Here is a 27,610-nt window from a genome sequence, read left to right as displayed (position 1 = left end):
GCAGTAGTGTTTGAATGTAAATATAGTTTATTTGTGTTGATTTTTTAATTAATGACCATTTTATATTTAAATATCCATTATTACAAGCTTCAGTCTTAAGAAAAAAAAGCGATTAATTGCAAAAAATTTGATTAATTAGTTAATTTTTTAATCGACTGACAGCCCTAATATATATATATATATATATATATATATATATATATATATATATATATATATATATTGTCACGAACCCCACTCCCTCGCTCCGTCCCCTCGAGCTTCCACGCTCGTTCTGCCCCCTCGAGCTCCCACGCTCGTTCCGCCCCCTCGAGCTTTCACGCTCTTTTTGCTCGCTTGAGCCCTCACGCCCACTTTCCTCCTACTCGCTCACATGCTCGTAGGCAATCTCCCTTCCTCGAGTTTCTCACGCGTTTCCAATCCCCCAGAACATCATGACCACCTGCACTCGCGTCATCTGCACTCCTGCACATTAGTTTCACCTGCACTCGTCTCATCACCTGTCATGGTTTACACCTGCACTCGCCCCTATATATTTCACAACCCGTTCGTCTCACTCCTGTTGGTTATTGTATTTAGTTTCCCGTGTCTTTGCCCCTGCTAGTCTCGTCTAGTTTTAATCTCTTCTTGTCCTCCTCTTAGCTTGCCAGCTCCCCTTGTTCCCTGTCTTCGATCTCGTCTAGTTGTGCTTGTTTCCCGGCTTCGACCTCCCGCTCTCGTTCACCACTCTCTCCCGGATTTGCCCCTTCACTCTACGTTGATTCCCCGGCTTTTTGACCCCACACTCCCCTTGACTACTCTTTACTGGTTTTGCCCTTGTTTTGTACTGTTGCCTGCTTTTATTGTAATAAAGCAGTTTTTTCTCCGACATTGTGACTGTCTCTACTTGTATTCGCTACATATATATATATATATATATATATATATATATATATATATATATATATATATATATAATTTCTATAAATAATTCATATAAATACATATAAAGATTATAAGGTAAATTTAAAGAACCATTTTTTAAATCACGTTTATGCCAGTATGTGGCAACTAATGTGAACCTCTTTTGTGTGTTTTGGATCATTAAACCATTGATAAAGCATGACCGAAACAACTCTAAAGCTGCATCACAGTTTTAAACATTATATAGTAAAATAATGCAACAATAATATTAATCAGTTGCATACAAAATAATATCATACTTATTACAATACTTAATACAATAATTTTACAAAATATAATACATTATGCTGTTTGTCTAGCAAATTAACGCTGTTGTAAAATATCAAGGAATCGGGCAGCTTGTCTCTCTCTTTCCCAGCCAGTCTTTCAAGACCACATCTATGTGATGTCTGCTACTAGCCCCATTCCGTCAATTAATCATTGACTGGTTTACCATATTAGACATAATTTATTAGATTACTAAACAACCACATGAGGTAGTAATTATAGATTTAATTGTCAGGAATGTGTCTGTTCATTGATAATCTATACTGAGAGAATCCCCCTTGTTAGATGGCAACCCAATCCCCAGCAGACACCAAAGCAGAAACCGTTTTCAAGAGCCTTATCCAGCCAAAGGTATAAAAGAATGTATTGACACATGTCAGTGCAGGGACTGACCCCCTATTCTTTCCTACCTGAAAATTACTCCATTAAGCTATCTGTTTCTACCAGGACATCAATCCATAAAACATCCATCTATTCATGTGTGTGTGTGTGCCGTGATGGACATCTAATACTACAAAAGATAAATCAATTAAGAAGGACTATTGTCCCACAAGAGAGAATAAAGAAAAGGAGAGAGAAATACACTTGTTTTGTGGATATTCAGTAACATTAAAGACTTTATCAAATCAAAATTTAACTTGCAAGTGTACCCCCACATAGTTTCATTAGGGAAACATCACTGTAGGAACAAAAACATAACTGTTAACGTTCTCGTCTCAGTTTGGAGAATTCCGTCAAAGACTCTGTAATTGTCTTATATTTTGTGTGTTAATGTTAGAATTAGAATACCTCAGAATTCTAACCACTTCTCAACAATATAAAACATGTAACCAGCAGACTAATTTACAGTCACAATCATTTATTCCAGAAGCACTGTACAACTATTTAAAATTAATCAATCTTCTTTGTGTGATGAACAGATTGAAACTTTTTTTTTATTGCCAAAAATGCTTCCCTTTGAACAGGTAGTCACATGTCATTCAAAAAGATACGTCCATGTCACAATCATTCTCAAGCCAATGGAGCTTAACGTCACTGAATTCAAAGTAATGCTTTTTCATTTTCATTAATTGACTTAATTTGAAAATGTTGCCTTTGTAAAAGTAAGTACAGCACCAAAGTCACATTTAAGATATGTGTGATATTTGGTGGTGCAGTCAAAAAGTTGCAATAGTGACTGTTCATTATGAGAGTGTGTTGACACCTAAAAGTTGATCAATTATATTTTAGCATATACTGTATATATTAAATTTACAGTCTTTCTTTTCACAGAAAAAGGACCAAAAATGTTATGGGTCATCTTGCACTCACCGCCGTATCCAAGCACTAGATTGTGAATGTTCTGCACTTGCAATAGCAAATAGCAAATATCGTTCACGGCTTTGACATACAATGTAAACTAAAGACTTAGCTATTAATAAAGGAAAAAGCCCTTTGACATGTTCTGTCCCAACTTTCTATTTCAACAGATAAACACAGTAATAGGAAAGTGCCTTTATCAAGCAATTGCATAGTGAATTTAATGTGAATACCTATTTAGCTCCCTTAGGAATAAGTATATTTCTTTGGTGTTATACAACAGTTAGTTATGGTCCTCTAATCTGACAGAACAAGCAGTGTTCCAAGAGTGCTGATATTTAATTCAACAGTACTGGGATGCGACTGTATTTGTATATCTCCACTTGTCTGTGTGCACATTTCAGACTGTATTATTGACGTTAAACATCCACTGTTGTATAAAAGCAATATCACTAATCAATAATTGTGCTGTTGTACTAAATATGTGATTTCCAGCAACACAATGCTACAGATATTCAGTTCAACAGCACTCTAGCTCATGTGATATTACTTACATTTCTTTGGGCTCTCTCTGGCCTTTTGTTTTGTTCCTATTTCTATTTCTATTCATATATCATTTTAAATCAAAGAAAGCATACAAATTCTGAGATCAAATGTATTATCACTAAATAAACAACAGTCTTGGACCTTCAGATGAAAGTGTACTAGGAAACTGATGAAATGAATTTAACTGAACATCCATCTCAATTACTGGGAGGAAATTAAATGACCTATGAAGTACCTGGTAATCAAGTCAAGTTCTGACCCATATAGTACACACACACACACACACACACACACACACACAAACACACATGTTGGTGCAGCTATCCTTATGAGGACTCTCCATAGACATAATACGTTTTATAATGTACAAACTATAGATTTTATCCCCCTAATCCTACCCCTACACATAACCCTCACAAACAAAACTGTTTAGTATACTATTTCATAGATTTGAATGATGGGGACATGCAGGGCCGGACTGGGCCACAATTTCAGGCCGGGAAATCCTACACCCATCCAGGCCATCCTATGCACCCAAATAAAATGTTGAAACACGGACAACCTTGTTCCTGTTTAACCGTTTGTCTAAGGCGTAAAGTCGAATCGTAGACTTGCCAGTCAAGACTAACAGATTCATGATGATTTTTTTTTTTATTGTTATTAATATTAATAATAATTTTATTGAATGACGAATTCAAAAATGATCACTGGTAAAGGTAGTAATATAAAATAATAATAATAAAAAAATTTTTTTTAAAAAGCTGGCTGGCAGCAGGCCAACTTAGTCGCCAGGCCAGCGGGAATTGTCCCGGTGCTCCCGATGGCCAGTCCGGGCCTGGGGACATGTCTTTATAAACCACATTTATAGCATAATACCAGTTTGTAATATCAAAAACAATTCCTCATAAGCCACTCAAACCCACACACACATACTCAGCGGCAACTGCCTCATCCACACCCTTAACATGATATCCCTTAGTGTAAAATATATGGCCACCAAGCAAAGGAAAGAAACATTAGAACAAATTTTAATATGAAGTGAGATACTTATGGCCAACAGCTGTAGGTGGAGCAGTAGGGAACAAAGGGAGTAATTAATTACGTGATAGAGTGCATAGTACACAGCTCATTAATAGCAAAATGGTAAGTGTCATGGACAGTACATCTAAAATGAAAAGCATGAAATGATTGCATACACAGTATACTTGCTAATAATAACTATAAACTATCAACTTCCGCACATGGATACCGCAAAATAGATGCAAATAAATTGTACTATGTTTGTGCCACAGAATTCTTGAATATATTCAAATGTGATTCACTGCTTGAGGAGATGTACAATTATGTAGGAGTGTCCTTGCCTTAGCATCCCTCACACATGCCCTGTGTTTAAGACTGCACTGAATTAATTAGACTTATACATGGTGTTTTACTCCAGGCCTCTAATTTAATATTTAATCAGAAACAAAACAATGCACAAGTAACACCCCCTTTTTCAGAGATTTCAGACATCAGACTGATATCAATACAGCAGAACGGCATAGCTTCTGTACAATTTAGCCTAAAAAATTAAATTAAATATTCAGGGGTGAGACCAAAAAGACCCACACATACCCTAAAACATCTGAGGAAAACAGGGATTACTGGACTGTTTTGAAGCAACCACATAAGACTCATTATCACTGCGGCATATTGGCAGCTCATTTGCTTTTCACTGTGAGTGTTGGGTCCAAAAAATCCTCCCCCCTGGGATAAACACGTGTATGGGGAGCGGGGGCGCAATGGCCCCAGCAGCAGGTGGCCCATTGCAGCCTAATGAACACAGCAATCTGTTACTATCGCTGCGGTGCTTTACACCATACAATTAGGCGACTAAGCGTGTAATTATTCTGGGCCAACAAGAAGAGGCTGTCCTCTAATTTCATCTTTACATTTCTGTTTACTCACCCTCGCTCCTCTCATTAACGAGAGATTTTCCAGTCTATGCTAATTGGTTTCAATAACATTCATTTTAGTTGAAAGGGAACGATTCTGTTAATTGAGGACTGGGGGAGGGGTCACAGATATAAAAATAAATAAATGAATAAATAAAAAGAGCCTGCGTCTTTTCATTTTCGAAAGTGGCTGAAGCTTTTGAACATGATCAACAGGGTCAGAGCTAATGAAATTAAGTGACGCCGGCAGTAGCAGAAAGGAAATCACAAATTAAAAGCTATTTATTTTTCATTGAAACATGTGGCAGTGTTCAGGTGCAATTAATGTGCAAAGCATACGTGTAAGAATGGTAACAAGCTCTCTGCCATAGTAGATGCTTCAGTTGCTAATCATTTGCTGTAACACGAGTTTAAAATATTAGCTAAGAAAGTACACATATATAGCTATGTTAAAATAGCTATATATAAACTCCCATTTGAGAACTTAAAAAAAAAATGACAAAAATAGCAACAAAAAAATTCACCATGAAAATTGGACCAATTTAAAATCTCAGTTGCTCTTATTATTTAATAATAATAATTAATTAATACCATATAATATTTGACAGATAGGTCAATCAAAGCAATATGCAGTCAAATACATTTGTATAATCACCGCTAAGTTTTATAATTGACCGTTGTCTCAAACAACTGATTTCCCACACAGCTTTGCTAGTTTTGTGTCTCTCATTTCACTCTGCAAATCATCTGACAGCACATCTTCTCTTTCTTAGTACGCTCAAAAAATATTTGCAGATACATATTTAGTTTTAGGTAATAAAGTTCCGTAAAAATTACAGCTGGTGATTTAATGTGTTAATGCAGTGCTATTTAATGCAATTAATCATGCTATAGATGATAGATAGATAGATAGATAGATAGATAGATAGATAGATAGATAGATAGATAGATAGATAGATAGATAGATAGATAGAACAGTCAAAAGATTGGACACCTACTCATTGTTCATTATTACAGTATGTCACATTTAAAAATAATAGTGAAGTCATGGGAATTATGATGTTCCCATAAAGTATTCAACATTATTTTTGGTTATCAAAAATCTAAATTGAAGGTAAATTCTCCTGTGTTTTGCCCTGCTGAAAGACTACCACTAAACGCCTCTCAGCGGACCACTTCTCATGCAGCTACCACAGGATAATTTGAGATGATTTGCATGAAATCAGCATAATATAAGGACATAAGATACAAATAGATATAAGTGTGTCTTAATTACAGTGGGCTACACTTTTCAAAGAAGGCTCGCTCACATTCTAATTGAGTTAGCCGCTGCTTGAATTTGAGACGCAAATTCAGTCAAGCAAAAATGCCTGTTTAGGATGTGTTCAGTAATTATGTTCTCTTAAGCAGTCTGCTATCCTTATGTGACTTAAGTTATTTTTTACGTACAACTAATATAATTTTACACTTAAAGGTAGAAAGAGACAATTTGTTTCAGCCTTGTTAGTAATTACTATATATTTTCCAATTGTTTCCTTTTTATTATAGTAAATTCTTCACATGATAATTGGACTAATATATATATATATATATTAGTCCAAATATCACATGAAGAATTAAATATTAGTACTGTGAAAAAGTCTTAGGTGTAATATTTCTTTCACATACACATTTGTCTTAAAATTATTAATATATATATATTCTGCTTTTAGTCTATCAGTAGGAAATATCAATTTTAGATTTCAACATTCCCTTTGCAAATAGAATTGAATAGAAGAACAAAAAGCCTTACAACAGATTGTATGGCCTCCACAGAGCCCGGATCCCAACATCAAGTCAGTCTGGCATTACATGCAGAGTCAGAAGCAATTGAGACTAAATAGATAGAAGAACTGTGGCAAGATCTGAGATAAGCTTGGAACATCCTATCTGCCAACAAACTAGAAAAATTGTGTCCAGGTTAAAATTGATTTAGCTTTTTTATGTTTACTAGACTTTGTATGACATTAGTTCCCCTCTGGCTAAAGAGCATGAATACAATGGCAATATTAGTGTGTGTGTGTGTATTTATGCAAGTGTGTATATATATATATATATATATATATATATATATATATATATATATATATATATATATTTTGCATCTTTTTTTCCCTTTCCCTCCAAACTCATTTATTGCAAGATTGCGAGGCAATGGATTAAAAATGCCATGATTTTAATATCGCATTAACAATTACTTTCCAATTAGTGAGTTTCTTTACCCCCACCACTCTTGCTCTGGCTCTCTGAAGTATGGTCATTAGTTAATGTGCAGGGCTGTATTAAGAGCTCGAGTATGGGCACCTGAAGTTGCCAAGGTTACCAAATGGAATCCTCCCTCAGACATCCCTGATCTGCATAATTCCATCATATAATTCAGAGGCTTTCAAAGTGAGGTTGATGAATGGTACCTTCAGAAGATAATATTTCTGCTTGGCTTTAATAAATCTTTTGTGAAGTGCTTTGGGTGTGTGCGTAGTGTTTTTTTTTTTTTTTTTTTTGTGGGTGGGTGGGGGGATTAAGACTCATCAAGGTTATAACAACACAAACAAGCTCTCCCTCTCTCTCTCTCTCTCTCTCTCGCTCCAGCTCAGTATCTCTTTGTCTCCCTAAACATTATGAGCATTAGAGTACTTTCCAACATACATTTTCTTGCCTCAGAAGAGCATCATGGCATGAACTTTTTAAGAACCTTATTATGTTTAATCAAAACAGCAATTCTATGGCCACTAATTTGTTTATTATCTCTCATAAACTGTCCTCCTTCAGTCAATTTACCAAAATAGTTTAAAAAACTGTTGGACCAATTTAAAATCTCTGTTGCTATCTGGAGTATTTAACTGATAGGTCAAACGAAGCAATATACAGTCAAATACATTTGTAATTGACCGTTGTCTCAAACAACTGATTCCTGCACAGCTTTGCTAGTCTTGTGTCTCTCATTTCACTCTCCAAGTTTTTCTTCTCACATATTAAAATAATTTTAACTCAAATCAATAAGTCATGACAAATGTATTTATTTATTGGTTATAAGCAGGATAATGTATAGTCAGCTGGCCATTATCACAAAATACATCACTATTGATCTTCTGACAGCACATCATCCCTTACTTGGTAATCTCAAAAAATCTTTGCAGATAAATTATTTGTTTTAGGTAATAAAGTTACGTAAAAATTATTTTTTAATATTTTCTATGTTAAAATTACAGCTGGTGATGTAATGTGTTAATCTAGTGCTATTTAATTTTATAATTAAATAACATGTTAAAAATAATGCAATTAATCATGCTTCCTGAACAGTTTAAAAATGTGCCTATCTGTAAGTTTGACAAATGACAAGTCTGACCAATTACAGACAGAGTGATTGTTCAGCAAACCTGTTTAATACCAAAGCTTTTTTTTTTACCATTGTGATTGGTGCAGAAATTACACAATTCGCCTATAAATTATGGACTGAACTAAAGTGCTCATCATCAAATTCATGCTCTGGATCTCTTGGGAGAACCACATTTTTTCACAGAGGTCTAAAACAACCCAGGATATCAGTCTGACTTGGACCTGATTGACCAAGATGAGATAAAAACCTTTGATTTGGATCCCAGTCCCAAACACTCTACAGCCTACAGGCTAGCACGGCATGTTCAAGGGTCAAACAGAATTGACCCCACCACCTCAGTAGTGTTAAAAAAAATCTGGTCAAGACGATATTACTTTCTCTTCATTTATTCATGGATGTGGTTATGTTTCTCTTTTTTATTCGCCCTATCAGGAGTGCTTGTTTGCCTTTAGCGGGTGCATGTATTTACCATGTATTAAGCCTCATTAGACATTAATTGAATGTTTGGTCGCTGTGGGGAAAGTGGTGGTGGAGAGAGTATTATAGCTAATGATGATAGCAGAAAATGAAAAGAGGGAGGGTTTTTTCCCCCCTTCGACAATTTTTTTTCCTTTTTTTGTGCATCTTTCTAAATATAAACACTTCTTATTTAATTTCCCTCTTTTGATTTTCATTGGATGAAAGAAAATAGTTTACATTTCTTACATGCTATGTGTAAATGTGTAATGTGTATTTGTGCATCATTTATGTATGTGTGCATACGAGCAAGAGAGAGAGAGAGAGAGAGAGAGAGAGAGAGAGAGAGATACAATCTAAGTGCAAAATCAGGCGCAAGTGTATATATCTTTTGACACACCTGTGAGTAATTGCATTTGTTTACTAATTAGGTTTTATTTTCCATTATTAATGTTTTTAATAAGCTTACAGTCAGGCTTGGAAGACAGTAATAAATGGCTCGCCGGACGATCGTTATTGGCGAGCTGCTCTGCTCCCTAATAAAGGGGATAATTACTCCATGTTTGCTCACAGAGACATAAAGAACTGAGTATTGACTTTTTGACAGGCCGTGACGCTGCTCATGCTAATGACTTTTTAAATGTAACCTTTATAGCTATCACACACTGAAACAGTTAATCATGTTTTCAATTGATGAAAAGATAACAGAAGGTACCTTTAGAGAGAAGGGATAACAAACAAACAAAAAGGGACAGACAGACAGACAGATAGATAGATAGATAGATAGATAGATAGATAGATAGATAGATAGATAGATAGATAGATAGATAGATAGATAGATAGATAGAACAGTCAAAAGATTGGACCCCTACTCATTGTATATTAATACAGTATTATACAATGTATAATTATACAATTATACAAAGTCACTTATTAAAATAATAGTAAAGTCATGGGAATAATGATGTTCTCATAAAAGTAAACACACACAAAACAAATAAACACAAATTCTCATGTTTGCTAGGTACAAATCAAATCAAATTGTAGACAAAATGTTCATGTTTATTAGTTTTTTATCATTTTGTGGCATTATATTATGTTGTCTTTATATGGTCACATTTAATTCTAAAATTACACATTGTATGTGTGTGTGTGTGTGTGTGTGTGTGTGTGTGTGTGTGTGTGTGTGTGTGTGTGTGTGGCGTGTATTTATCACTTTGTGTGGACCAAATGTCCCCATAAGGATAGTAAAACCCGAAATTTTTGACCTTGTGGGGACATTGTGTCGGTCTCCATGAGGAAAACATCTTATAAATCATACTAAATTATGTTTTTTGAAAATGTCAAAATGCATAAAGTTTTCTGTGAGGGTTAGGTTTAGGGGTAGGGTTAGGTTTAGGGGATAGAATATAAAGTTTGTACAGTATAAAAACCATTATGTCTATGGAACATGGAAACACTACGTGTGTGTGTGTGTGTGTGTGTGTGTGTGTGTGTGTGTGTGTGTGTGTGTGTGTGTGTGTGTGTGTGTGTGTGTGATTTATGCATTGGCAAGAGTTTTATTTGTCTATGAAATTAATTTCAGCACAAGCTTTTAGATCGAGGTCAGTGTGTTCAATCAAAGGGTTTTTAAGATCTTGGGAAGCATACATTCAAGTGTTTACAAAATTTTGATTGCTAGTGTAAACTTTTATAAAATTTGGCACCCCTTCATGGAGTTTTTCCCCCCATGACACCCCAACCACTGAAATAAAAACAAATTAAATAAACAAACAAATATGCAATTGAAAACACTCCTTTATATAACATTTTTAATATTGATATAATTATTAACAAATTAAATTAAAATAATGTAGCTTTCAAGTGTTTCTCCAAAACATTGCTTAAATTTTTTTTAAATAATTTTTCAAGATCTATTAATAAAATAGAGAAATAAAAAACAGAATCAACAGTGCTTTTGTTTTTATTTTTTTAGGAACACCAGCAATTCATAATTTAAAAATTGTGATATAAAAACATTAAAAAAGAAATTAAATGAAAAATAGAACACATTTACTGTGTGATTATTAGATATACATTTTATTAAATACAGCCAGACTTTGACTAACCCTAAGCTTCTGAAGGAATCCAGCCAAGGAGTGCTTTTCTCTTTTTCTGGTCAATATTGTTGTTTTATTAATATTAATAGCTGATTTAACAGCTACAGCACATCTATTAGGCTGCATTTACACATCACACGGATCGGATATTTTGATATTAGATTTTTTTGTCCTGTCTGCTTCACATAGGTTACAATGGGGGTAAAGGCTCAGCTGGGTAAATGGCTCCTTTGATTTTATTTTCTCCCAAAACACTAAATAGCATAATTTCAACACCAATTTCACACTTGAACTGCAAAATGTTCCTCTTCCACAAGATCATTGTGTCTAATGACTAATGGTTGATTTTGAGGCAATCTGATCTAATATTTAATATATTTTTTAAATGTTGTACATGTATGTAGCTAATAAAAATCCTGGCAATTATCACATTTATTTTGAGACAAAATACTTATGTCATTTTCAGTTTTTTTCAAGGTGATTATATAAAATAAATTCAATAACTGTCCGTAAGTAAAGCATACTATTTGGGGTAAAAAGGCCCCCTGTTGCATGGGCTAAAGGCCTCTATTTAACACATTGTTTTTATTAGGTGGGGGAAATAGATGTTTTATGAAAAATGTTCAAAGTGGGCTCACGTTGACTAATCCAATCACAAAGGAGATTTTTTTTTTTTATAGAATATTTCAGATTTAATTAAATGTAAAATGTGATTGAAATGAAAAATAAATTATGCACATTAATGTAGTTATTTTGAATAAGCATTATCTTAATTTGTTACTAAAAAGCATCTTCCTGTCTCAAAAGTATTTGCATAAGCTGACAAATTATGCCCTATAACTATTGCCCTGGTCTCTACAATATATCAATATAACCCCCAGGGGCCTTTTACCCACAGGTATGGGGTAAATGGCTCCCTCACCTCCTTTAAAATAATAATAATAGTAATAACAACAACAATAATAATAATAATAATAATAATAATAATTGTATTCAAAACAACCTTCTGGTTTTATTTTTTTTAACACAATTTGGTTGCTCCATCAATATTAATTAAAAATAAATCGATTTCTTGAAACTTGAGACACTTTGCGACCAGACAAAAATCAAATTTTTTTAAGGTGTACCTTAAGCCCCTTTGTACCCTAATTTTCTATTTATATTTTATCAATTGTCACACATTATACATACATTTCTGCATATACATGGTGAAATTATTTATTTTTCACATATCCCAGCTAAGCTGGGGTCAGAGTGCAGGGTCAGCCATGATACGGCGCCCCTGGAGCAGATAGGTTCAAGGGCCTTGCTCATGGGCCCAACAGTGGTGTCTTGAACCCCCAACCTTCTGGTCAGTAACCCAGAGCCTTAACCACTGAGCCACCACTGCCCCGTTACATTAATGGCATTAATTTTGCATAAAGACAGTCCATCTGTTAACACTCCCCTAATACATTAACGTCTGTGTTTACATTCATATCGCATCTAGAAGCGCATTTAAGTGTTCACCACAAGAAACAAGTGCCTGTGCACATTCACATGGGAGAATTAAAAAGATTCCGGCTGTAGACAAAACCACGCAGCTACGGATTTGATGGTACTTTTAACTGGTGGCAATTTAAATATTAAACTGAGCAGAAATTTCACGGCACCCCTAGCCAGTCCTGGCATTGGGAACCACTGGTGTACACTAACACACAAAAGTCAAATATCTCAAAGACCAGAGTCATGCCACCTTTTAGAATAACATTGCTAATTTTTGCTGCCAGTTCTTTTGGCAGGGCTGTCTGTTATTTGTGCTGAAAATAACGGGAACCTTCAAATCATTTTAAACAAGAGATAAAGGATAAAAGGTACCTCACGTGATACAGGAAATTAAACAGATTAAGGGATAAATTAAGGGAGAATCATATCACATCCCTCTAATTAAATGGTCATGGACAGGCAGAGATTCAAAGCTGGTATAATGGGATAGCGTAGGGCAGGCAACACTCTGACCGATTCATCCGTTATAAAAGATGACAAATACAATGAATAGAATGAATCTGAGAAGACTTAAAAGTGTGTGACAAGCTTAACATTTTAAGCTTATTTTTTTCAGCCTATTGCTTGGACATATTTGTTATTTCTTAAAAAAATGTTTTTTAACTTGGATCAGATGGAATCTTCCCAAATTTTCCCCCAGCTTTTTCTGCATTGATTTTGGAGAGCAATCTGAATTTTCAAAAAAGAATTTTCAAACATGATAAAATGTGTTAAAGGGTTAGTTTTAGCCAAAAATGAAAATTATCTCATCATTTACTCACCCCCATGTCATCCCAGATGTTTATGACGTTCTTTCTTATACACAAATTAAGATTTCTGGAAGAATTTCTTAGCTCTGTTGGTCACATATGGGCAACATAAATGTACCAGTTACAAATGTATCTGTTTCTTACCCAAACCTATCATACAGTGTTTAAAGATATGGATTTAATCACTGGAGTCATATGGATTACTTTTATCTCCCTTTATGTGAATTTTGGAGCTTCAAAATTCTGACACCCATTTATTTGCATTGAGAGGACCTACAGAAAGATTGTTCTAAAACTCTTAATTTCTGTTCTGCAGAAGAAAGAAAGTCATGCACATCTGCGATGCCAGGAGGGTAAATCATGAGAGAATTTTAATTTTTGGGTGAACTATCCTTTTAAATGGAGCTGTGAGAACAGGTTACAGTGATAGGTTCACAACCTAAATTAATGGGTAAAATATTTGTAGGGTTTAAAGGCAGAAATGTGATGCTTATAATTTTATAAAAGCACTTACGTTAATTATTATGTTAAAACTTGTGTATTATTTGAAATGTAAGTTTTTTAAATTATGTTGTAAAATTAGATATAACTTTATATAGAAAAGGCTAGTAAGTGATTTTATCACCCTAAAATCATGTTAATAAGCATATTGTTTATGTTGTGTGGCTATACTTTTGAAACAGAATATTTGAAACTCGGTGCTTCACTGTAACCCAGATTTTTTGTAACACAGATTCAAAATAAATGTTTTCTTTTTTATATTGTAATTGGCATTCGCCAAAATAAACAAACAACAAACAACTGACAATTGAGTTTAACTTGTAGAACCCTGAATATTCCTTTAATAACAAACACTAATTATGTGGAAACCTTTGGAGCATTCTACAAAGTGTTCCTGCCCAACTGGTAGACCATGGCACTAACAGTGCCAAGTTTGTGGGCTGGTTCCCTTCAAGGGAACATGCTGTACAAACTGGTAAAATGTATAGCTTGAATACCTTGTAAGTCTCATTGGATTGAAGTGTGTGCCGAATGCATAAATGTAATGTAAATGTATTGTTTTGTGGCTTCAAATTCTGTGTGGGTCTGAAAGTCGCATATAAGTATTGCTAGTTCTTAAATTAAGTGTTGTCTAAGTAACATCTGAACAAACCTTACTTGAGCTTTAGGGTGCACTTGTGTACATCTTTTGACTTTCAGACATGGCAATTTAAGTGAGTAAAGTGAAATGAGTGAGTTAAACCATAACATCACAAAACTGCTTCAAAGAGCAGTTCCTCTAACCTCTGCCCAACCTTGTGACTGATGGATGAAAATCAGTTAAGCACATCCCTTCATTATCCTCTCTCTCACACACACATTGTCACAGATATGTTTAGTCTTAAAGGGTCTAACAACAGCCCATGTAGGCCTACAGCTAATTACTAGCACTTCCTGATGAGAGAGAAGAACGAAGAAATAAAACGATAAGAGTGCAGCAGTCAAACTCTCTTTTTAATCATTCACTTTTTAGCCATTCTCGCTGTCTTTATCCATTACGGTCTTGTGACAGTTATTCAGCATGTCACCTCTAATGATGTCTCATGTCACTGCAATCTCCAGTCAAATCATCAGCAGCACTGTGAAGTTAATTTTAAATGATTGACAGTCCTTTATATGCATGTTGCTAATATACTATAATTTATTTTCCTAACAGGAGGAAAGGAAAGACAAGACAAGGAAGTCAAGTTCAGAACAGTTTAAAGCAAGGATCCCACATCTTTTGACTAATTTATTTCCATGATTTTTCCACGATTTTTCACATGTTTGTTTTCCCCTAGTTGCTTGTGATCTTGGGATAGGTAATTTTTAAAACAATTTAAAATTTAAATAGCACCAAAAGAGCTATTTAAATCCAATGAAATATTTTTAAGCTGAACATAATTAAAAAAATATATATTACATCCACTTTTGAAATTTTCAATGCTGTTCCATGACTTTTTAAGATTTGAGTGATTTCCATGTGTAACGAAGACTCAGGCAAGTTGGGATCCATCTGCGGTTGTTTTTTAATAACAAAACACAAGTCGTACAGGCAAGGTCGTGGGCAGGCAAACAGTGTATACAGCAGGCAGACAATAGAGTAAACAGAACAGGCAGAGGTCTGTGCAGGCAACAAACAAACGTAGTACGGAACAGGCAGGAGGTAAACAAGGCAGGCAGCAAACTGGCAGGGTTTAAGTAACAGGCTGGATCGATTCACAGAATAACTAGTAAGGGAGTCAGAGAGTAACTTGCTTGGTAATGTCACCGGGGCAAACAAGACTTCGCAAAGAAGGACTAAACAGGCACGGTTAAATAGGGTAGGGTAACACAAAACAGCTGGGGATTAATCAGACCTAGGTATGCGGGCAGAAGGGAAATGAGTTTAAGTGATCAGAATTCAGGTGAAAGCGATCTCTGACGACTGAGGGAGGAGGCGCCTTCACCGGCGTTCGTGACAGAGCCCCCTGTGAGCGGCTCCTGATGCGAAGACGCGACCTGCGTCGTGGTCTTCCCCGAGGTCGCGGGGCTGGTCTTTCCGGGTGGGCCCGATGGAACTCGCCGATGAGGTTGGGGTCGAGGATGTCGCCGGAGTCGACCCAGGATCTCTCCTCCGGGCCATACCCCTCCCAGTCCACCAGGTATTGGATCCGACCTCAGAGACGCCTGGAGTCAAGCAGGCTCCGCACCAGGAAGGCTTCTTCGCCGCCCACTACCAGGGGAGGGGGGCCGTGGGTCACCTCCTCTTCAGCCCTCGGATCGTCGGCCGGTTTTAATAGGGAGACATAGAAAGTGGGAGAGATACGATAATCAGTGGGGAGTTGTAAACGAAAGGTTACAGGATTAATTTTTCTTAAGATCTTAAAGGGACCCACATACCTAGGACTGAGCTTCTTGCATGGTAGGCGGAGACGGAGATCTCGAGTGGAAAGCCAAACCCATTGGCCTGGAGCGTAGTCAGGGCCGGGGCGGCGGCGGCGGTCTGCTTGTGCCTTGGAGCGGTTAATGGCCCGTTGTAGGTGGACGTGGGCCTGTTCCCACACTGCCTCACTGCGCTGAAGCCAGTCGTTTACAGCCGGGACCTCAGAGGGCTCGTCGGACCAAGGGAAAAGAGGGGGTTGGTAGCCCAGGATGCACTGGAAGGGGGTCAGGTTGGTAGATGGTTTGAGCAGGGAGTTCTGGGCGTATTCGGCCCAAGGAAGGAATCTGCTCCAGTCAGACTGGTTGTGGTGGCAGTAGGTGCGTAGGAATCTGATGATCTCCTGGTTGAGTCTCTCTGTTTGCCCATTGGACTGGGGGGTGGTATCCTGAAGTAAGGCTTAGGTTTACGTTGAGGAGACGGAAGAAAGCTTTCCAAACCCGAGAGGTGAACTGGGGCCCCCGGTCAGTGACTATGTCCTCTGGCAGCCCGTAGAAGTGGAACACGCACTGGAACAGGTGTTCGGTGGTTACAAGGGCTGTGGGCAGTTTGGGCAGGGGTATTAGGCGACAAGCCTTAGAAAAACGGTCTACGACCGTGAGAATGGTGGTGTTACCTTGGGAGCTGGGTAAGTCGGTAACAAAATCTACAGCAATGTGTGACCAGGGGCGCTGGGGTACGGGCAGAGGTAGTAGAAGGCCGGCCGGAGCTTGTTTGTGAGGTTGCAGACGCGGAAACTCCTGACGAAGTCGGCGGCATCTTTGGGTAGTGTCTCCCACCAGAAGCGGTTCCTTAGGAGTCGCGTGGTTGCGGAGATGCCGGGGTGTCCTGAGTTCGGGGAGTCGTGCACCCAGTGGAGCGTCCTCTCCCAGAGATTGGGGGGCACGAAGGTCCGGTCTGGTGGACACTCGGGTGGAGGCGGAGCTGTGGCGTGGGCCTGGGTAATGTCGGATATGAGATCCCACTGGACAGGGGCTAGAATCAGTGCGGGGGGAACGATAGGTTCGGCAGAGGGACTTAGGAAATTGGTTTCGTGCTGCCTGGAGAGGGAGTCGGCTTTGACGTTCTTGGACCCTGGGAGGTAGGAAATGGTGAAATTGAACCGAGTGAAGAACAGGGCCCACCTAGCCTGCCTGGGGTTGAGTCTCTTGGCAGATCGGAGGTATTCGAGGTTTCGATGGTCGGTGAAGACCTGGAATGGGTGTCTGGCGCCCTCCAGCCAGTGGCGCCACTCCTTCAGTGCAGGTTTCATGGCCAAGAGCTCCCGATTGCTGACGTCATAATTTTGTTCGGCCGAAGAAAGTTTGCGGGAGAAGAAGGCACAGGGGAACAACTTCGGGGTGTCTCCCTGGTGCTGGGAGAGAATGGCTCCTATGCCGGTGATCGAGGCGTCCACCTCCACCATGAAAGGGAGATCCGGATTGGGATGATGCAGGATGGGGGCGGAGGTAAAACGCTCCTTAAGCTGGGCGAAGGCCTGGAGGGCATCGGTGGACCAGTGGAGCTTGGTTCTCCCCCCCTTCAACATGGAGGTCAGAGGTGCGGTGACAGTACTGAAGCTACGGATGAACCGGCGGTAAAAGTTTGCGAACCCCAGGAAGCGTTGGAGCTCCTTCACTGTGGTGGGTTGTGGCCACTCCAGGACGGCTCGCACCTTGCTGTCATCCATGGCCACCCCCTCCGGGCTGATGACATACCCCAGAAAGGCTACCGACTTCAAGTGGAACTCGCACTTCTCTGCCTTGGCGTACAGCTGGTGCGTGATCAGGCGATTGAGGACCGTTCTCACGTGACAGATATGTTCCTTGAGCGAGTTGGAGTTGATCAAGATGTCGTCGATGTATACGATCAGGCAGCGGTTGAGCAAGTCTCTGAACACCTCGTTGACGAAAGACTGGAACACGGAGGGACTGTTGGACAACCCGAACGGCATCACCAAATATTCATAATGGCCGCTGGTGGTCGAAAAAGCGGTCTTCCACTCGTCCCCCTCTCGAATACCGATTAGGTTATAGGCGGACCGCAAGTCCAGTTTGGTGTAGATCTTGGCGCTTCTCAGTTGTTCTAGAGCAGCGGGGACGAGTGGCAAGGGGTATCGGAACTTGACCGTGACATCGTTCAGACCCCGGTAGTCAATACACGGCGGAGGGAGCCGTCCTTCTTGCCCACGAAGAAGAACCCGGCTGCCGCCGGAGAAGTGGAAGGTCGGATGAAGCCCTTGGCCAGTTCCTCCTCGATGTAAGCCTTCATGGCGAGGGACTCTGGTTCGGACAGGGGGAAGATCCGACCTCGGGGCGGAGTGGCTCCTGGCTTGAGCTCAATGGCGCAGTCGAAAGGTCTGTGAGGAGGCAGCTGGGACGCCTTGGTCTTGCTGAATGCCTCCCTCAAATCAGCATATGATGGAGGTATTTGGGTGGGTTGGTCGGGCGACCCCAGGATCTTTGCAGACCCCACGGTGGTGGGGAGAATGGGCCTTAAGCATTTTCCCGACTGTGCGATTTGGCTGTCTCGCCAGGAGATGTGAGGGTTGTGAAGACGAAGCCAGGGGAGACCAAGGATGACTGGATGGTGAGGGGAATTTACGACGTGGAAGCGTATGGTCTCAGTGTGTAACACTCCCACCTGCAGGAAGAGGTCGGTGGTGGTGTGACTCATTCTGCCCGAACCCAAGGGACGTCCGTCTAGCGGCGCCACTTTTAAAGGAGGACAGCAGGCCGTCAGGGTTACGTTATGTTGTTTACAGAAATTTGTATCAATGAAGTTGCCCGCTGCTCCTGAATCAACCAGACATGGCATGTGCGCTTATACTGAAAGACTGACTATGGAGCTCAATGGGTACCACTAGGCTGGTCCCGGTTAGGGTTGAGGAAAGCAATACGCTCACCCCGGGTCGTTGAGGTTCGGACAGTCGCGTCGGGCAGTTGGCCAGGAGGTGGCCGGCTAGACCGCAGTATAAGCAGAGGCGATGGGCGAGACGGCGCTCTCTCTCCTCCTGGATCAGGTGAGTACGGTCTAGTTGCATGGGCTCTGGAGCTGCATGCTGTTGAGGTGCTGTTGCGAGTGGCTGAATCAACCTGGCCGGTCGTCTGGAGCGGATGAGGTTGTCCACGCGGATCGCCAATGAGATTAATTGGTCCAACGGCACTCCCTCATCGCGACATGCCAGCTCTGACTGCAGTTCAGAGTTTAGCCCCTGGCGGAAAAGGAGTTTGAGTGTGCTCTCCAGCCAGCCGGTCTGAGTGGCGAGGGTGCGGAAAGTGAGAGCGTAGTCAGATGCTGAACGACTTCCTTGGCGGAGTGCCAGGAGCTGTTCCCCAGCGCTCTTGCCGCCTTCTGGGTGGTCAAACACCTCAATTAAACTCTGCATGAATGAGTCGAATGTGAACTGTGAATAACCCTGATTGGTCCAAATCGCGATAGCCCAGTCGAGGGCTCTGCCCGTCAGCACAGAGCTGACGAAGAGGATCTTGCTCTCGTCAGTCGGATATAGAGCCGGTTGTTGTGACAAAAAGATGGAACACTGCATCACAAAGCCCCTGCACTTCGAGGGTGTTCCATCGTATTTCTCCGGGAGTGCGAGTCGAGGGTTGGGCGTGGCTTGCGGAGGAGAGATGGGCACGGCCGCTTGGCTGGTTTGGTCCGCCGCGGGTGCTGGCGCGGAAGTGGGATGTTGAGAGGCTTGGATGACGCGCATTATCTCCTCAATGGCTGACATCAGCCGCCCGAGCTGATGTTGCTGTGCGGTGAGGACGCTTGCCTGCGCGGAGAGTTCTTCGGACATACGAGTGATTACCGCTGGATCCATGGGCGGCGAAGTCTTCTGTAACGAGGACTCAGGCAAGTTGGGATCCATCTGCGGTTGTTTTTTAATAACAAAACACAAGTCGTACAGGCAAGGTCGTGGGCAGGCAAACAGTGAATATAGCAGGCAGGCAATAGAGTAAACAGAACAGGCAGAGGTCTGGGCAGGCAGCAAACAAACATAGTACGGAACAGGCAGGAGGTAAACAAGGCAGGCAGCAAACTGGCAGGGTCTAAGTAACAGGCTGGATCGATTCACAGAATAACTAGTAAGGGAGTCAGAGAGTAACTTGCTTGGTAATGTCGCCGGGGCAAACAAGACTTCGCAAAGAAGGACTAAACAGGCACGGTTAAATAGGGTAGGGTAACACAAAACAGCTGGGGATTAATCAGACCTAGGTATGCGGGCAGAAGGGAAATGAGTTTAAGTGATCAGAATTCGGGTGAAAGCGATCTCTGACGACTGAGGGAGGAGGCTCCACCCCCAGGAGACATCCAGAGACTCCACCCTGCACACAGAGCTCTAGATGTTCTGAGCAGCTATTTATCTAAAAAGTTGTTGGGCGAAACAACGACTTTTGCGTTTGCCAGGGATGTGAGTGGCGAGCAGCGACTGGAGTCGCAGCTGACTCCAAAGGAGGAGATGGCAGGCAAGTTGTGATATATGATGAGAGCGCACTCCGCCTTGGTGATATATGTACGCTACCATCGCGTTGCTGTCTGAATGGATCAGGACGTGCTTGCCTCGGATTAGTGGAAGAAACTTCCATAGGATAAGAATTACAGCCATTAACTCTAGTCAATGGATGTGCCAACGCTGCCGGAGTCCTTTCCAGGTGCCAGTGGCAGCGTGCCCTTTGCACAGGGTGCCCCAACCCTGTCGAGAGGCATCTGTGGTTACCACGACAAGTCTGGACACCTGCTGCAGGGGGACTCCGGTCTGCAGAAAGCAGAGGTCTGTCCAAGGGTTGGAAGTCTGACGGCAAGATCTATCACACGATGCGTGCTCTGGAAATGTTTTAGAGGAACCGCTGTGCCGGGCTCGAAGCGAGCGAGGCACCTGAGCACTGACTGCGTGCGCTCATTGGTGAGCCGCGCTGTCATTGAGACTGAGTCTAACTCCATGCCGAGAAAAGAGATGCTCTGAACCGGGTCAAGCTTGCTCTTTTCCCAGTTGACCTGAAGCCCTAGACTGCTGAGGTGCCTGAGCACGTGGTCCCTGTGAGCGCATAGTAACTCGAGAGTGGGCCAGGATGAGCCAGTCATCCAGGTAATTCAGTATGTGGATGCTAACTTCCTCTTAGGGTGGCAAGACCTTCAGGTCTACTGGCGTGAACCAATCTAGCTGTCGAACGCAGTTGAGAATCTGTTTCTGCGTCAGCATTTTGAATGGGAGTTTGTCCACAGCCCGGTTGAGAACTCGCAAGTCCAAGATTGGTCGCAACCCGCAGATCTTTGGTACAATGAAGTAGGGGCTGTAGAACCCTACTTCATCTCTGCTGGAGGGACGGGCTCTATCGCGTCCTTGAGGAGCAGGGTGGAAATCTCTGCTCGTAAGGCACTGACTTGTTGGCCGCGCACTAGAGTGGAGCGAATACCGCTGAAACGAGGCGGGAGCCAGGCGAACTTAATCAGCGTAGCCGAGTCGGATGGTCCTGGCCAACCAGCGTGACGGATTGGGAAGTGAGAGCCACGCATCAAAACTCCATGCGAGGGGCACTAACGGGACGATCATGTTTGAAGTACCGGGCGTGGCTTAGCGGCAGGGGGGAGCAGGTAATAAAGCGTTGGGAGGCAAAAGAGCATCCCGAGGCTTAGGTGCTGAGAAAAGACTCAAAGCACTTACCTTGCTCCACGCATCCTGCAGGGGGTGGGTTAGAAACTGAGGAAGAGGTCCTAAGGAGGCGTCTTCAGAACTCGTCAGTGCTGGCCTGCTGGGGCTGAGCAGTCGCAGGGCCGGAGGTGAGAGAGCTGCGTCCGGGGAACTGGGACTGTAGAGTTTTGGGGCCGGGGTGCCGTGAGAACGGCAGGTAAAAATAATGAAAACAAGGATTCACTTCCTGGCCATCCACCGGAGGACGGAGTGGTCTTGGTACCAGCTCTGGAGCGAACATCCCACTGTCTGGGTTGCCCGTCTCAGGAGCGCCTCGGAGCTTCTCTGGTCCAGGAAGGGGTCCTGGAGATGGGGGGGGTGTATGCCGCCTGCAAGGTGCTCGATGCTGGGGCTACAGCTGGGCCCAGGTTGCAGAGCTGCCTGTCATTGTTTTATCACAGGGGGATGCCCTCGGTGAGCAGGTGGGGCGTGGGGTGCGCTGACTGGGCGGCGCCGCGGCATGATGTGAGAAACTGCCTCCATCTGCTTCCTCATCACCGGGAACTGCTGGGCAAAGTCATCAACGGTGTCGCTGAAGAGGCCGAGCTGGGAGGCGGGGGCATTGAGAAATCGTGACTTGTCAACGCCGCATTTGTCTGTTCAGCCAGAGGTGGCGCTCCTGGACCACGAGGGTGGAGTGCCTGCGCCGTGACCTTCGTAGCTCTGAGAGCGAGGTCGGAGCAGAGCGCAGTTCCCGCCGCACGTTGGGATCGGAACTGCCTAGGTGTAGATCTTTGAGTGCCGGAATTTGCAGGAAAGCCATCGCATGCAGGGCGGAGGCGGCCTGTCCGGTGATGCTGTAGAGCTTTGAGGTCAGTGTTGACATCATGCTACGGCTCTGGAGAGGAGTACCGGGCAGTCCCGCCAGGTGGCGGCATTCTCGGGACATAAGTGGATCGCAACCGCTCTGTCAACCTGGGGGACCTCCGTGTACCTGTGGGCCGCCCCGCCATCCAGGGTAGTGAGAGCGGACGAGGGCGCCGTGAGCGGCACCGTGACCCGAGGAACCGATCGAGTAGCCGTGAGGGAGGCACGGAGATCTCCAGTCCAGCCTCGCGCTCGCGGCGCCCCGGATAGCATAGCGGACATCTGCGCGTCAGCCTCAGATTGGGCGAGCAGACCCGAAGGTGGCAGCCCAGGCGAGTCATCAGCATCAGACGCCGCTGTGACGCTCTCCAATGCAGCGGCGATGTCGTCATCGGGAGAATGCCGGCTGCACTCATCCCGAGCTCGGAAGGAAGCAAGCAAGCATGCCGGGGGGGGCGGGTGATTTGTGGGGATTTACCCGGCGAAACCGAGCCCGTTGTCATCCCCAAATTGCCTTCATTGCCAGCCGGGTCGACCTCAATCCCGTGGGAAGAAGGAACAATGCGGGGGGGGGGGGTATCTGAAGTGGCTTTCTCTTGAAGAGAAGAAAGCCACGACCGCAATGTTGCCGTGGCTATGTTCTCGTACTGAGAACATGACCATTCATAAAACGCCTGTTTCGTCAGTTCCATTGTTTGCCTGCACATTTCCACCCCCAAGTGGTATTAGCTCCATCACCTGGATCTGATCAAGCCATCTTTCTTTCCCTCCCATTCAAATAATCGTTGGCTTCGCCTTTTATGATATAATCCTCCATTTTGAAACTAGTTTCCATTTTGAATTCAGTTCGCCATTTTGAACCTAGTTCTCAATGTTGAAACTGATCCTCCGTTTTGAAACTAGTTCCACATGTGGAGTTTAATCTGCCATTTTGTTTCCTTTGTTACCGAATCTAGACACACCCACATACATACATCCATACACTAGCATATAGCTCCACTATTTAGTTAGGATTTCCATGTTTTGTTTTTGTGTTATATACATATAGTATTATTGGCGGTGTTCATTGCTGTTTGATTATAATACATCTTGTTATATTATAATAAGAAGTACTCCTAGTTGTTTGTTTGAATATTGTGGTGAAGCCAGCCTCAGCCACGTCAAGAACTCCCCTATTTCTTCAGTGTATTGTTATTTTGTTGTTGTTAGAAGCCAACTGTAACCAGATTACTGTTGGATTCGTACAGCAATAATTTGACTAATTTATTCCCTTTTTGATTATTAATCAAGATACTCAACCTTCAGGGTAGATTGTTATGAGACTCGATCAGTCACTTACTATTATTTTTCTTTTGTCAGAGTGGTGCCCCGAGGATAGAATTTAATGAATTAAATTCTATTATTGAATTTAATTTGTAATTAATAATTGATAATTATTACTAATTTCTGATAGTAAAATTTACCTAAACAACCAGTAGCACCCTACAGTTACCCATGCATTTTTGTTAGTAATTGGATACATTTTGTCTATTTAATTTTTATGTTCATTTAATGTATATTGCTAAAACAAAATCACACAAATCAAGGTTTCAAACATTCCGAAAAAAATCTTAAATTTTTCATGTAATTTTTCCAATGCAAAAAATCTTCCTGCATCCCAGCTTAATATGTAAATTCAGCTTCAAGTAAGCCATTTATAACACTTTGGTTCTATCAAAACATTCCTCTGTTTGTTTAAGTGGTCTGTCCAACATGACAAACTAACTTTGGCTTGATCAAGGGTGAGAGTTTGGGGTAGGACAATATGTTTACAACAAATGGAGTAGGGGGGAGCTTTCTGGAGTCAGCTTGAAAATAATTATCAATTTTGCAATATTGCTTGGTGACACTAGTGGTGCAGGCATTACACACTTCAGGTTTAAGATGTTCCATTTTCTCAGCACAGTTTCTGAGTGTCCTGTCAGTGTGTTGAAATGATGTTTGGGGGCAGGGCTGAAAGAGGAGTCACCCAAGCTGTCAGCATTCTGTTAGCTCTCAGTGGAAAAGCCTGATCTTTCAATTAGGGAACAAGTGATTTCCCCTGACAGTGTGTGTTTGTAACCCCTGTGCCTGTACACTGACCCCTCCTTTTGAATTCTGCGCAGTGGCAATTGCTTTAAAACTAGACAGAAAGCATGGCTTTCCTTAAAATCAAAGTTAAATTGCGCAATGACATGTTTATCAAATTCCATATAAACTCTCTATAATTGAGAAAATTATGGTCACATTTCAATAGTTTTCAATAGTAAACAACATGTTCACAATGTTAATTCTGTTGATATTATCTGTATAATAATGTCCATTGGAGTTATATGCATAGTCCATATAACCCAATTATAGCTGTTGTTCAATGGAAGACTAAGGCAGATACCAATGTCTTTGAAAAAGAGAGTTGCGACACTGCCATAGACTTCTGTTGTAATCGGAGAATCCGGAAGTGACACGTGTCGTGGAGCAATCGATAGTTCCAAACACTGAATAGTTCCAGCACTGAACCCCATTCATTTCAGTGTTTCCCAAGCACACTCGCTGGTAAATTGATGAATTACAAGATTTATATATATATATAAGCCTTTGAAATCAATCTCCGAAAACATTGTAAGCAGTGACGTACATCCGAGTCCATGAGACAGAGTAAAGTTTGCAAGGGAACAGGATACAAATTTGAAATGGAACACATCCAAGGTGTGTTCGATTTGAACTGCATCTCTATTTGCCAATTGGCGAGATATGTCGGTTGCAGTCAGGGAGGAGTTGAAGTGATATTTGCTTTCTTTATTGCAGAAAAAGTGGAATTCAGATGTTTGAATTTTGCTTCTTATTACAGTGCTTCTTAATACAGTGCCTATTGTTTGCATAAGAAGAAAGTCAGATAAAAGCATGTATTACTTTAATATCAATAAAGGATTCAGTATTTTTAATTATTTCGATTTTTTTTATAAATAAACATTATTTGACTATGACAAACATATAAACATTATGTACAGTTATAAAAATAAGGAGTTGTGTGAGTTTTTTCGAACTGGAGGTGTCAGATTAAACACCATGGCAATGGCATAAGTAGTAGAAGTAGTATGTGAAGTATACAATTGTGAACGCAGCCCATGAAACACGTGTAACTGCTGTCACGTTGTGAGTTTAGCCAATCGTGAAAAAGCTGTGTTGTCATCAGAGCTTGTGCAGCTACTCTGGAGCAACAGCAGAGGCTTCACCAGCCGGCTGCTCTAGAATCACTCTCACGGTACTTTGATGGCATACGTCATGGTGACGTGGTGGTGGTGGTGCCGGTTCAAGTTTATAGATAAAAAGTACTTAAATATTGATATTTATTTTGCATCAAAATTGATGGTATCACTTTAAAAGACATTAATTTAACCACTGGAGTCATATCTATGAAGTTTATGCTGACTGTCTGTGATTTTTGGAGCTTCAAAAGAGAACAAAGAATACAAAGTTGCACTATTCTCGAGGTTGAAACTTTCAGGCACGTTGCGCCTCTGGCCACACCCAAACAGTGGTGGTGGCGTAGTGGGCTAAAGCACATAACTGTTAATCAGAAGGTCGATGGTTTGGTCCCCACCACCACTATCATTGTGTGCTTGTGCAAGGCTCTTAACTCCAGGTTGCTCTGGGGGGATTGTCCCTGTAATATGTGCACTGTAAGTCGCTTTGTATAAAAAGCATCTGCCAAAATGCATAAATGTGAAATGCATAATTGTGATGTCACAGTGAGTAAAAGCATACAAATGCCAATGAATCTGACGAAAGTAAAATGAGAAAAGGCAAAGTCATGATGTGAATCTAGCCATTAGTTTTTCGTGTAGGCCAACATTCAGTATGCCATATGGATACATATGAAGTGTTTGCTCTGTAGCTGTTTTGCAGCAGTGGTGGCTATAGGAGATTTTTGTTGATTGATCCATCTCCATTGCTGTTAGTCCTCATTTTGGCTCTTGTACAGGTAACAGCACTAAAAATTGTTATTATTATTTTTATATTTGAATGCTTGATTTTGGTTAAAGGACCACTTCTAAACACTGGGCCTATTGTCTGTGCTTGTGTTGAGGCTAACAGAGGAAGAAATAATAATAATAATAACAATCTATAAAAATAATCTACCACTGCTGAGTAGGCTAAATGTAGAGGAAACACTGCAAATGGAGTTCTGATGGAACAACAGACTGAGAGACAGATGGATGATAGACCTACATAAGAATGGAATGACCAACCATTGCCCCTCCTGGTGGGCCATAAAAACATACTAAGTGTGGAAATATATATATATATATATATATATATATATATATATATATATATATATATATATGGCATGTAATGTACATGTGTGTGTGTGTGAGGGTTTGGGTGGTTTACGAGGACATTTTCTAAGGTTACAAACTGGTAATTACAAGGGTATTACAAGATATATATGTGGTTTATGAGGGCATTTCTAGGATCCTCATAATTTAAATCACTTAAAAAACATACTAAACAATGTTGTTTTGAAATGGTTAAAATGCAGAATGTTTTTTGAGGGTTACGTTTCGAAGAAGGGTTAGATGATAGAATCTATAGTTCGTACAGTATAAAAATCATTATGTCTATGGAGAGTCCTCATATGCATTTAAGTTGCACAGTCTAAAAATTATTTCATTTTAGGCAAATAAATATTTAAACAAATAGAAATTAATAAATAATTTTATCTGTTTAAAAATGATATAGGATATTTGGTATGCCACATTTAGGAGGGAACTTAACGTGCCCTCATTCTCACACAATTATATGTAAGATATTTGGTATGCTAAATTTAGAAGGGAATTTAGGGTCTTGAAATATGTGAGCTATGGACTAAATTAAACTTTCCTTATTGTACCTTATTAGGTAATGAAATGTATAACGGAATTAGTCGCGTTCA

Source organism: Xyrauchen texanus, chromosome 38 (assembly GCF_025860055.1).
Source record: "Xyrauchen texanus isolate HMW12.3.18 chromosome 38, RBS_HiC_50CHRs, whole genome shotgun sequence".
Classification (NCBI taxonomy): Eukaryota; Metazoa; Chordata; class Actinopteri; order Cypriniformes; family Catostomidae; genus Xyrauchen; species Xyrauchen texanus.
Note: the sequence above shows the minus strand (reverse complement) of the source record.